The sequence below is a fragment of the Panthera tigris genome, chromosome C2, assembly GCF_018350195.1.
Source record: "Panthera tigris isolate Pti1 chromosome C2, P.tigris_Pti1_mat1.1, whole genome shotgun sequence".
Lineage (NCBI taxonomy): Eukaryota > Metazoa > Chordata > Mammalia > Carnivora > Felidae > Panthera > Panthera tigris.
In genome coordinates, this window is record NC_056668.1 from 2982943 (window position 1) to 2992496 (window position 9554).

Below are 9554 nucleotides of genomic sequence, written 5' to 3' on the forward strand. Positions count from 1 at the left end.
GATCCAAGGCAGTGCTCCAAGGGGCCTCTGGAATGCACATCCGCAGGGCAGTGACGGGGACCAGCTTCCTGTGGGACGCACGCCGTGGGCCTCTCCTGTCCTTGGGGACAGCCGGGCCTCTGAACGGGAATGCAGGACGTGCTGGCGTTACTCCCGCTGAAAGAGCTCTGCGGGAGCAGGCTCGCAGGCCCCCAGATGTGTGAGGGGTCGGGGAGGCTGGGCCAGGAAGGGACTTGGTCTTGGGCAGCCTCAGGGGCCAGCCCTGTCTCCCCTAAGGAAAGGGTCAAGCCCCCCCTGTCGCCTGCACCCTGCCAGCCATGCAGCTCTCCTGGCCCCTTCCCTGCCTCACCAGCCACGAGATCCCACAGGCTCCCAGGGCCTCAGTTTCTGCACCTGCACAATGGGATGATTCCGGCAGCCCTCCAGGACATAGGAAAGCGTACAAAGCTTCAGGGAGGTGGAAGGCTGTCGACAAATGCCTGTCTCTGGGCAAGATAGGCTGATATGCAAATCTACCCCTGTCCTACCACCGAATGCTCCCTCCCTGCCAACCCTCAGCTGCCTGTTGCAAGCATCGTGCCCAGGCCCTGAGCCCGCATGTCTGGCGGCCAAGGGCATATGGAACCAGTGAACGAGGAGGTAAGCGGACCGCCGTCCAAGGAGGGTGACACGGCCCCGGCCCCCAAAGGCTCAGCCTCGTGTGCCTAGACTTTGAATGTCTGGCACCCCGAAGCCGTTTTGGACCTTAAGGTGACACCCAAATGGTGAACCAGGACGGGGTAGCAGCCGGACAGCACAAGCCACCCCAACATCCTTGAACGCCACACCAGGCTGCCTGCTTCCACGTTTCTTTGATAGGAGAGAATAATAAACTTCTCTCTCATTTTTTTTAAGAATGTGTTTCCAGGCTGTCAGCTCCGTGACAGTTTGGTCTGAATATCCCGTCACCACATGCCCGTGCCCCACATGCAGGCAGCGTCACAGGCGTGCCTGTTGGCTCCCCGACAGTTCGAAGCAGATGGGCCGTGGGCTGCGGCTCAGCCCTCCTGGCCGCCTCCCCGCGGGCTGTCACCGCCTCGCATGCCCAGCGGTGTGTGTGTGTGTGTGTGTGTGTGTGTGTAAACGTCCCAGAAGGCCTGATTCCCAGTGACTCAGGGCTCCGGGATCCCACTTTCCTTGTGAAACCGTCATCCACCTGACCTTGGGCCAAAAGTAAATATATTTCAAGAGTTTAAGTAAAAACTCCTTCCAGCGCGATAGAATTGTGGGAAAGAACTACTTTTTAAAACAATAATAAACAGAGCTCAAGTGGGTGCAGCGTCAGGGTCCCCAGGAGGCAAGCTTGAGGAGGAAGGAAAGGGGCCCGGCCAGGCTGGCTCGCTTCCCCGGCCACCGTTGGGAGGGGGCCAGGCTTCTGGGGCGCGCCAGCCCAAGGGTCCCGTGTCCGGACTCTGGCCGCGGGGGCCCTGAGCCTGGGGAGGAGCCTGCGGTCTCCAGGACGGAGCCCAGCACCTGGGAAACAGAAGGGGCGGCCTCGCACCACGCACGGCCTGAGCCCCAGTGCCCGCAGAATGTGGGAGCCGCGGGCGGGCCTGGGCACCGAGCGCCCCTCCTCACTGCTCGCCTCGGGAGAGGGGGGAGGCCTGGGCCAGAGCTGGAGGCAGAACAACCTGTTGCGGTTGCCCTCCCAACGGGGGCGCAGGGTGCCGCCTCGGTACGCCTGCTTTCCCTGCACGGTTGGCTACAGCCCACGCGGGGCCGGGAGCGGTCCGAAACCGGGTGTGTGCGTTGCCGCGCACTGGTCTGTGGCGGTCGTGGTGAGCGTGTGTGCACAGGGGAGCGTGCGTGTGTCTGTGCCCCCTTCTTCCCAAAGACAGGCTGTCTTGCACCTGCCCGGCCCTCTGCGGCCGGCCGACCTGTGCACAGCTGTGGGCAGCGGCCTCAAAGCCCCTCCGGGCGCAGCCCCGGGGGTCCCAGTTCCTCTGATCAGATGTGGCCCCGTGGAACCAGAGCTCTCCCATTCTAAATCTGCCAAAGCTCATTTCTTGTGCTTTTCCAAAAAGAGCTGCCAGTTTTCCCAAAACTCCCGGGGGGGGGGGGGGGGGGGGGGCGGGGGGGATTTCTACCCCCTTGGTGGCTGGCCAAGACCAGGTTCCTAAGGAGCAGTCGGGCCAGCCCGGAGATCACGGTGGGAAGCCCAGAGCCCGTGCACAGGGCTCCCTCCAGCTGCCTCTCCCCTCCTCCCGCGGCCCTTCCTCCCGCACGTCTGAGCGCCATGTGCGCTCAGCTCCGGCAAGGAAGGCTGGGGTCACCGAGCAGGCATGTGGCGGGAGCTGGGCCAGCTTCTCCCGGTGGCTCAGTCCCTCAGTCCCGTCCCCTCAGCCACGACGTCCAGAGCCGGCTCGGGAGCGGGCCGCCATCCAGGCGGAGCGAGACAGGGGGCACGTACAGAGGTTGGAGCCCCACCCACACCTCTGCCGGAGTCCTGAGCGAAGGTCTGGGTGCAGGCCGCCCTTTGAGCCCCACCCCAAGGCACCTCCTGGAAGGCACGACCCAGGGCCCAAGGCCCAGGACAGAGGAGGTGTGAGAGCCCAAAGGAGAGGCCTGCCGCCAGGGCTTTGGCGGAATGAGCAGGAGGCTGTGGCCGGTGATGGCCACCGTGGGAAGCGACACCTGCAGGAATCCGCTTGCTGGCCACTTAGCAGGGCCCCTCCAAGGGGTGCTCCGCGGGGATGGCGAACGCGGGAGGCAGAGACAGGGGAACGGGACGCGACGTTTCGGGATTATTGGGACCGGCTCCAGCCCATCACACTCTTTTAACCCCCACCCCCGCTCCCGAACACAGAAAATGCAGTTCGGCGACTCTCGCGGTCAGTTCGGACACAGGAAGCACGGGCCATGGACGCGGACGGCACAGGGAGGGCCGCGGGCGGGAGCAGGGTGGGTGTCCCTGCCAGCAGGCCGTGCCCTCCACCCCCATGGCTGATGGAGTCCTCCGACCTCAGGCGGCATTTGGGGGGTCCTCCGGGGACTCCGAGGGCAGCGGGGAGGCTGAAATGGTCCCAACAGCCCGGATCCAGGCCCCTTGAGGAGCTGAGACTGCATCTGACAGTCTGTGCTGATGACGTCGCTCAGGACGTGGGCTGTCCGAGCCCGAAATGCCGACTGTGTGCTTAGAGAGGCGGGGCTCTGAGCCGGTGTCGCAGCCCGACCTGAAGGGCGCTCTGTGCCACCAGGAGGGAAGGGCGTGTGACGCAGTGCTGGCAGCTCGGCCAAGGGCACACACTTACAAAAACAAATTGGAATTACACTCGAGGTCTGTGCACTTCGCCGTGTGTAAGTTACAACTCAAGTTTTATTTTTTTTGTTTTTTTTAAGGTTTATTTTTGAGAGGGAGAGAGCAGACGAGGGGCAGAGGGAGGGAGAGAGAGGATCCGCAGCAGGCTCCCACGCCGTCAGCACAGAGCCCGACGCGGGGCTCAAACTCACGGACCGTGAGCATCATGACCTGAGCCGAGGCCAGGCGCCTAACCGACTGAGCCACCCAGGCGCCCCACGACTCAAGTTTTAAAGAACGGCCCAGACCCTTCTGAAGAAGGAAAAAAGGAGGGGGCATCATCACACCCGCCGGAAAGGCTAATAGCAAAGCTGAAATCGTCATAAAGTGGGGTATCGGCGCAGGGACAGACAGGCTGACCAGTGAGCGCAGAAAGACGCCCCCACCCGTCGATGGATGTTAACCACGGGAAGCGGCATGACAGGTGCCTGGGGAGGCGCTCGGTACACACGACAGACAACTAGATGCTTTCTTCACACCGCGCACGGGAAGCCACTCCAGACGGACTAGGAAATGAAACGTAGAAAGTCAAAGTGTAAAACCTCTAGAAGAAGACGTGAGTGAGTATCCAGGTGACCCTGTGGCGGGAGAGGACCTCCCAGATAAGACACCAAGAACCATTCGTGTAAAAGACTGATACATTCGGCGACATCAAAACCGTGGACATTTTTTAAATGCTTATTTATTTATTTTGAAAAAGAGAGAGAGAATGCAAGCAAGGGAGGAGCAGAGAGAGGGGGAGAGAGGACCCCAAGCAGGCTCTGAGCTGTCAGCACAGAGGCTGTGCTCACACCGTGAGATCATGACCTGAGCTCAAGAGTCAGAGGCTCGGGGGCGCCTGGCTGGCTCAGTCGGTTGAGCGTCCGACTTCAGCTCAGGTCACGATCTCGCGGTTCATGGGTTCAAGCCCCGCGTCAGGCTCTATGCTGACGGCTCGGAGCCTGGAGCCTGCTTCGGATTCTGTGTCTCCCTCTCTCTCTGCCCCTCCCCTGCTCGCACTCTGTCGCTCTCAACAATAAATAAACATTAAAGAAAATTCTTTCAAAGACAGGCAAGGGATGAACAGCATAGAGGACTTTTAAGGCAGCAAAGCTACTCTGTACGATACCATCGCCGTGGACACACGACCTCGCATGTTCTCCCAAACCCACACAACGCATGACACCACGAGTGGACGGGATGCAAACTGCAGACTTTGGGGCATGGCGACGTGTCGGCTCAGGTTCATCGACTGTGACAAAGGCACCGCTCTGGTGGGGGGTGACGGTGGGAGAGACTGAGCTTGTGTGTGGGCAGTGGGACACGGGAACTCTCCACGCCGTCCCCTCAATTGTTCTGTGAACCCAAAGCTTCTCTAAAAAACAGTTGATTACCAAAAAAAAAACATTTTTTTAAGAGAGAGGGTTGGGGAGAAAACTCAGAAGGAAGAGGGACTATTAAACACATCCCATGTTTTTTGGCATGACCGGCCAGCGTCTGTCACTCGAATCTCCTAAGTCACAGTGATGTCTGCGTCCGAAGACCCAGCCACACCAGGAAGCCTGCCCACTCCAAAAAATGGTACCTGTCATATGCACAGCTTGTCCTCAGCACCAAATGACAGAGAACATGGACACACGCACCCCAAGTGGCCACACCCTGAATCACATTGGTTGTCACCGTCCTGTGCCTCAGCTGAGCAGGAGGGCTGCCCTTGCGCCTGCCCTCACACCAGGCAGAGACCCTCCCAGCGGGGCCGTTTCACTCCCAAAAAACCTGGGTCTTGGGGGAACAACTGGAACCTGGGCTTAATTCCCAGACCTACCACCCTCCAGCTTTGCAGCCGGGGCCTCCCCGGAGGCTGGCAGGGCAGGGATGAAGGAGTGAAGGAGTGAAACGCCTCTGGCCACTGTCACCGGGACAAGAGGACTTGTTGGAACCCCCTGGACAGGTCTGGAAGCCTCAGGTGGTAGGGGACAGCAGGCGGCCCAGGGAGCCCGGGGCTGTGGCGTCTCCCACCCACGGGTCCTACGTGGACGGCCTAGGGAGGTGGAGAAGACCGTTTCCAAGAGCCATTCCTAACGGGCTCACCTCTCAGAGCCACAGAGGAGGTGGTGGCTTCTGGTGAGAGCCCCCCTCTGTGGGGTAGGAACAGGGTCGAGGGCCAGGAAGACTCAGGCACGCCCCTCGAACACGGCGGGGCTGACCCGAAGCACCTCTTCTCCAGAAAACGGCCCCCACGGCGTCATCGACCTCACAACTGGATTCTAGAAGCGGTCGTGTGGCCGGTCACCACTGCCCTGCCCGGCTTCCCGAGGGCCCGCTGCTCGCAGGGAGGGTCCACAGCCAGCCCCCAGCGGCAGCCTGCTGGCCTTGCCCGTGTCCGGCAAGGCCTGGGACCCCAGGACCAGCAGGTCGAGTGACCTCATTTAACGGCAGGGTCCCCACACTCACTCCTAACCCCAGGGCCCCTGGGCCCCGGAAAAAGCCCAGGGGAGGGTCCTGGGGGCTCCGCGGACACAATCACCACAGCTCCTGGGACCGCACCTTCTTGCTCCTACGTCCACTTCCCCGGGGCCCGGGGGGTGGGCACCGAACGACAGTGCTCTCTCGGTGGGAGGACGAGGGAGAGCGTGCCGTGGAAACGTGGACGCTGCCCATGCCGCCGGCAAGGGTGAATTTGCCCCCGTCCTGGCAGAGGGTGGTCTCGGCAGCCCCCGGCCCCCTGGACACTCACGCGGCCCCGTGAGGACGTCCCGAGTCCCCGCGGCAGGGTGAGGAGGCCGGACAGGTCGCCCCGCTCACGGCCGAGCCGGGCCCACACGCCCCGCCGCCCCGCCGTGGCTGCTGTGCCTCAGGGCCACGGCCACCTTCAGGTTGTGTGGCCTTGTGCCGTGGCGCGTTTCACAACCTCCCTGCACGCTTCCTGACCGCAGGTAGCAGTGGCTGCAGCACTGGCCTAAATGACGTGGCCGGGGTTCCGGGAGACACGGGGCCCCCGACCGCTCTCCGGGGCACTGCCGTCACCAGGCCGCTCTTGTCACGCGCTCCCGAGCAGGAGCAAGGTGGACAGCAGGCGGGTCCCCCGGCTCCCGTGGGCCGACGGCAGCGAGGACCCTGGCAGAAGGGCAGGCCGGTGTCGGGGGAGGACGGCTGTGGCAGGTGAGCCGGGAAACTCGGTCACGCACGAAAGCGAGCGGACAGAAGCCAGATGTCTCCCTCTCCCTCTCCCTCTCTCCCTCTCTCGCTCTCTCTGCACCCGGCGTGTGGATCCGCCCCCTCCTCGCCTTTGGAGATCAAAGAAAGGCACGGCTCGCCTGGTTGCCGCTTGGGAGCCGGGAGCGGGCAGGGAGCTGCAGGGCAGGGGAGCCGGCTTCGAAAAGCAGGCAAGTCCACTAGCGGGAGGCGTCTTCTGCAGAAAACAGAGCCTCTCAGAGTTTGACGCTCAGGATCGCGAGATGAGTCTTTTTGTGCGAATGCCGTGGCTCCCGGCCTGGGCGTGCGCCCTCCCTGGGAGGACCCTGCGCGGAGGACAGCTGGAAACCGCGACGCGACGGGACGCGCCGGGAGGACGTCGCCCGCCTCCGGACCAGGGCCGGCAAGGAAGTCCCGGCTTCCCGCCACCCCACTGCCGGTGCGGCCGCCTGACCGGGAAAGGAAGGATGACCCTGACCCCCAAGGCCAACACCGGAAAACGTGCTCGCCCTCAACCTGCCTGAGGTTATGGAAGACCCTCCCAGGGCATCCGGAAGCATCTTCCTCTGGGCTACACACGGGCCAGAGAGAGGCTGGCGGGAATCGGCCACGCTCCAAGGGGAGGGCACCAGGACCACTGTGTCCTCTCCAGGTACAGTTTCTGTGAACGTGGCGCGGACTCAGCAAATGAATCGCTGCCTCAATAGCCGGGGAAAGTGTCGGCACCCAGAGCTTTAGACCCTGGTCCAATCATTTCTGGAAACCGGGCGAATGCCCCGTATACGTGGGCCTCATTAGCCAAACTTGAACTCCTATGTGACGTTACGTTTTTAAGAACCTTGCCATAACAACTTCCGTTTCATTATCTACTGCTCAACGACGAATGACCCCCAAACCCAGTGACTTAGAATAAAAACCCACCACTCGCTATGCTTTGCAGCTCTGCGGTTTGCTCTGGGGGTTCTTCTGCTCTCCCCGGTATTCCGGGGGGTAGGGGTGGCCACAAGTTGGAGCTGGCTGGAGGCCCCGGTTCTCCTCCGCCTGGGGCTCCCCTCGTGGCTACACGGCCGGCCTCACAGGAGGGCAGCCGGGTTCCAGAAGCAGACAGCAGAGGCTCCAGTTTAAGGCCCGGGCTTGGAAGCCTCAGGACGTCCTTACCGCCGCGTTCCCCAGGTCAAAGCCAGCGGCGAGGACGCCTGAATTCGAGGTGACGGGACTTTGTCTCTACCTCTTGGCTCGGGAGCAGCTCGTGTGCACGAAGGGGGGAACCAGAGCCCCGTCTTTGCTGACCAGCTGCTACAGTCACGTCAGCCTGTGTCCCTGCACGATGACCTTTCCCCGCTGTCCAGAGCCAGCTTGCAAGGTCAAAGGATAGAGTCTTGGAGACAGTCTCGAGCACATCCCCGCCTCCTGGTGCCCCGGGAGCTGGGCTGGTGCTGGCGAGAGGACACGCCCTCGGGGTTCTTCCGGGAGCCCCAGGGCCTTTGTTCTCCTCTGCAGCCGCCTCCACGGGCCAGGTGGTCTGGGATCTGTACGTCATGTCCTTCTCCCTTCTCGTCACCGATTCCGGAGACCCCCCTTCCCCACCAACAGCCCTCCCCAAGGAAAGCCTTGACAAAGCCCTCGGTCAGCGGGAAGCTACCTGGTGGGGACAGAGGGGGAGACCAAAGGTGACCTCCGGGCCGGCCCTCTCCACCCCGCGGCGTGAAACCGGCCCGGCGCTCCACCTCCCTCCTTGCCCCCCTGCAGTCAAGCCAAGCACCCCTTCTCCCCGGGAAGGGGCCCAGTGCTGCTCCTGAGAGCTGACCTGCACCCCCCCCCCCGCGTGTGGCCACACGTGCCAGCCTCAGGGTTTGGGGCTCAGCTCAGGAGGGAAGGGGGTGGGCGGCTCCCAGATGCTCGTGGTACTGTGGTCTAGAGAGAGGCCTTGCAAAAGCCGAAGTAGGGAGTCCAGAATATAACGGAATGGCCACCACGGTGGAAAGCGGTACCTAGACATTGCAAATGCATGCAGCACTCAGCCACAAGCCACTTAGCTCCTAGAGAGTTTTAATCTCAGCAGGATATCAGAGCTGGGTGCAAAGACCGTCCACGCGGTCGTCCACACTCTGTCCAGCGGTGAACGGGGAAGGGGGCTCGGTGTCACTGGAATAAGCCGATGATTAGAAAGAAGTGTGCCCCAGACAGGACCACACACAGCCAGCCGTCCAGCCCCCGGGGCACTGAGCTATGACGCGTGCTCTAGACCCCCGCCAGGCACGGCCCCAGCCAGCGGGCACCTTCCCTGAACCTACCACCGGGTCCCGCCGGGGCCATGTGTGCAGTCGGACCTCGCACAGCTCCCTCCCGGAGCCCGTCAGCTTGTGACAGACGTGCCCATCTGGGGATCTGCTTCTTGTCGGTGACCCAGCACCGGGCCAGCCACGCGCCGTGCAGCCGACACACGGACGTAGTCACTGAATGGATCCACGCTTAGGCACACCGTGTACCACGGGTCACTTACGTGCACTGTTGGTGCACCTGCTGTAAGATTCTTCAGCCATTTAAAGTGGTGGCCACGTAACGGGAGGAGATGCTCACGAGGTCGTGTAACAGGAAACAAGTGTGTCGTGAAACCGGGTGTGCAGTTCGATCCCGAGGAATCTGAGCATTAAAAACTGGACTTGGGGGGACGGTGGTGGCTGGAGGGTCACCCCCAGCGCCCTGGGCCCGAGGAGCTGGCAAAGGTCCCTCCTGGGCTGACTCACCGTCTCCTGGCAGGTGACAGCGCGCACGTGTTTCCGTCTGCGGGGGGGGGGGGGGGGCTCTTGAGGGACACACGGTCTCCCAGCTGTGGGCCTCCCACGAAGGGCACGCCCGCCCAGGGAAGCCCAGAGTGGGCGCCTTCTCCTATACTTCTGTGCCCCCTGGGGCGAGTTCTGGGAGAAGGCGGTCCTTTCCAGCCACAGCGCCCTGATCTCCAGCTGGGTCGAGGCTCCAGATTCGGCACACCCTCTCTCCCAGCAGCCCCTGCACCACGCCAGCTCAGAGCTCGAGCCGCGGG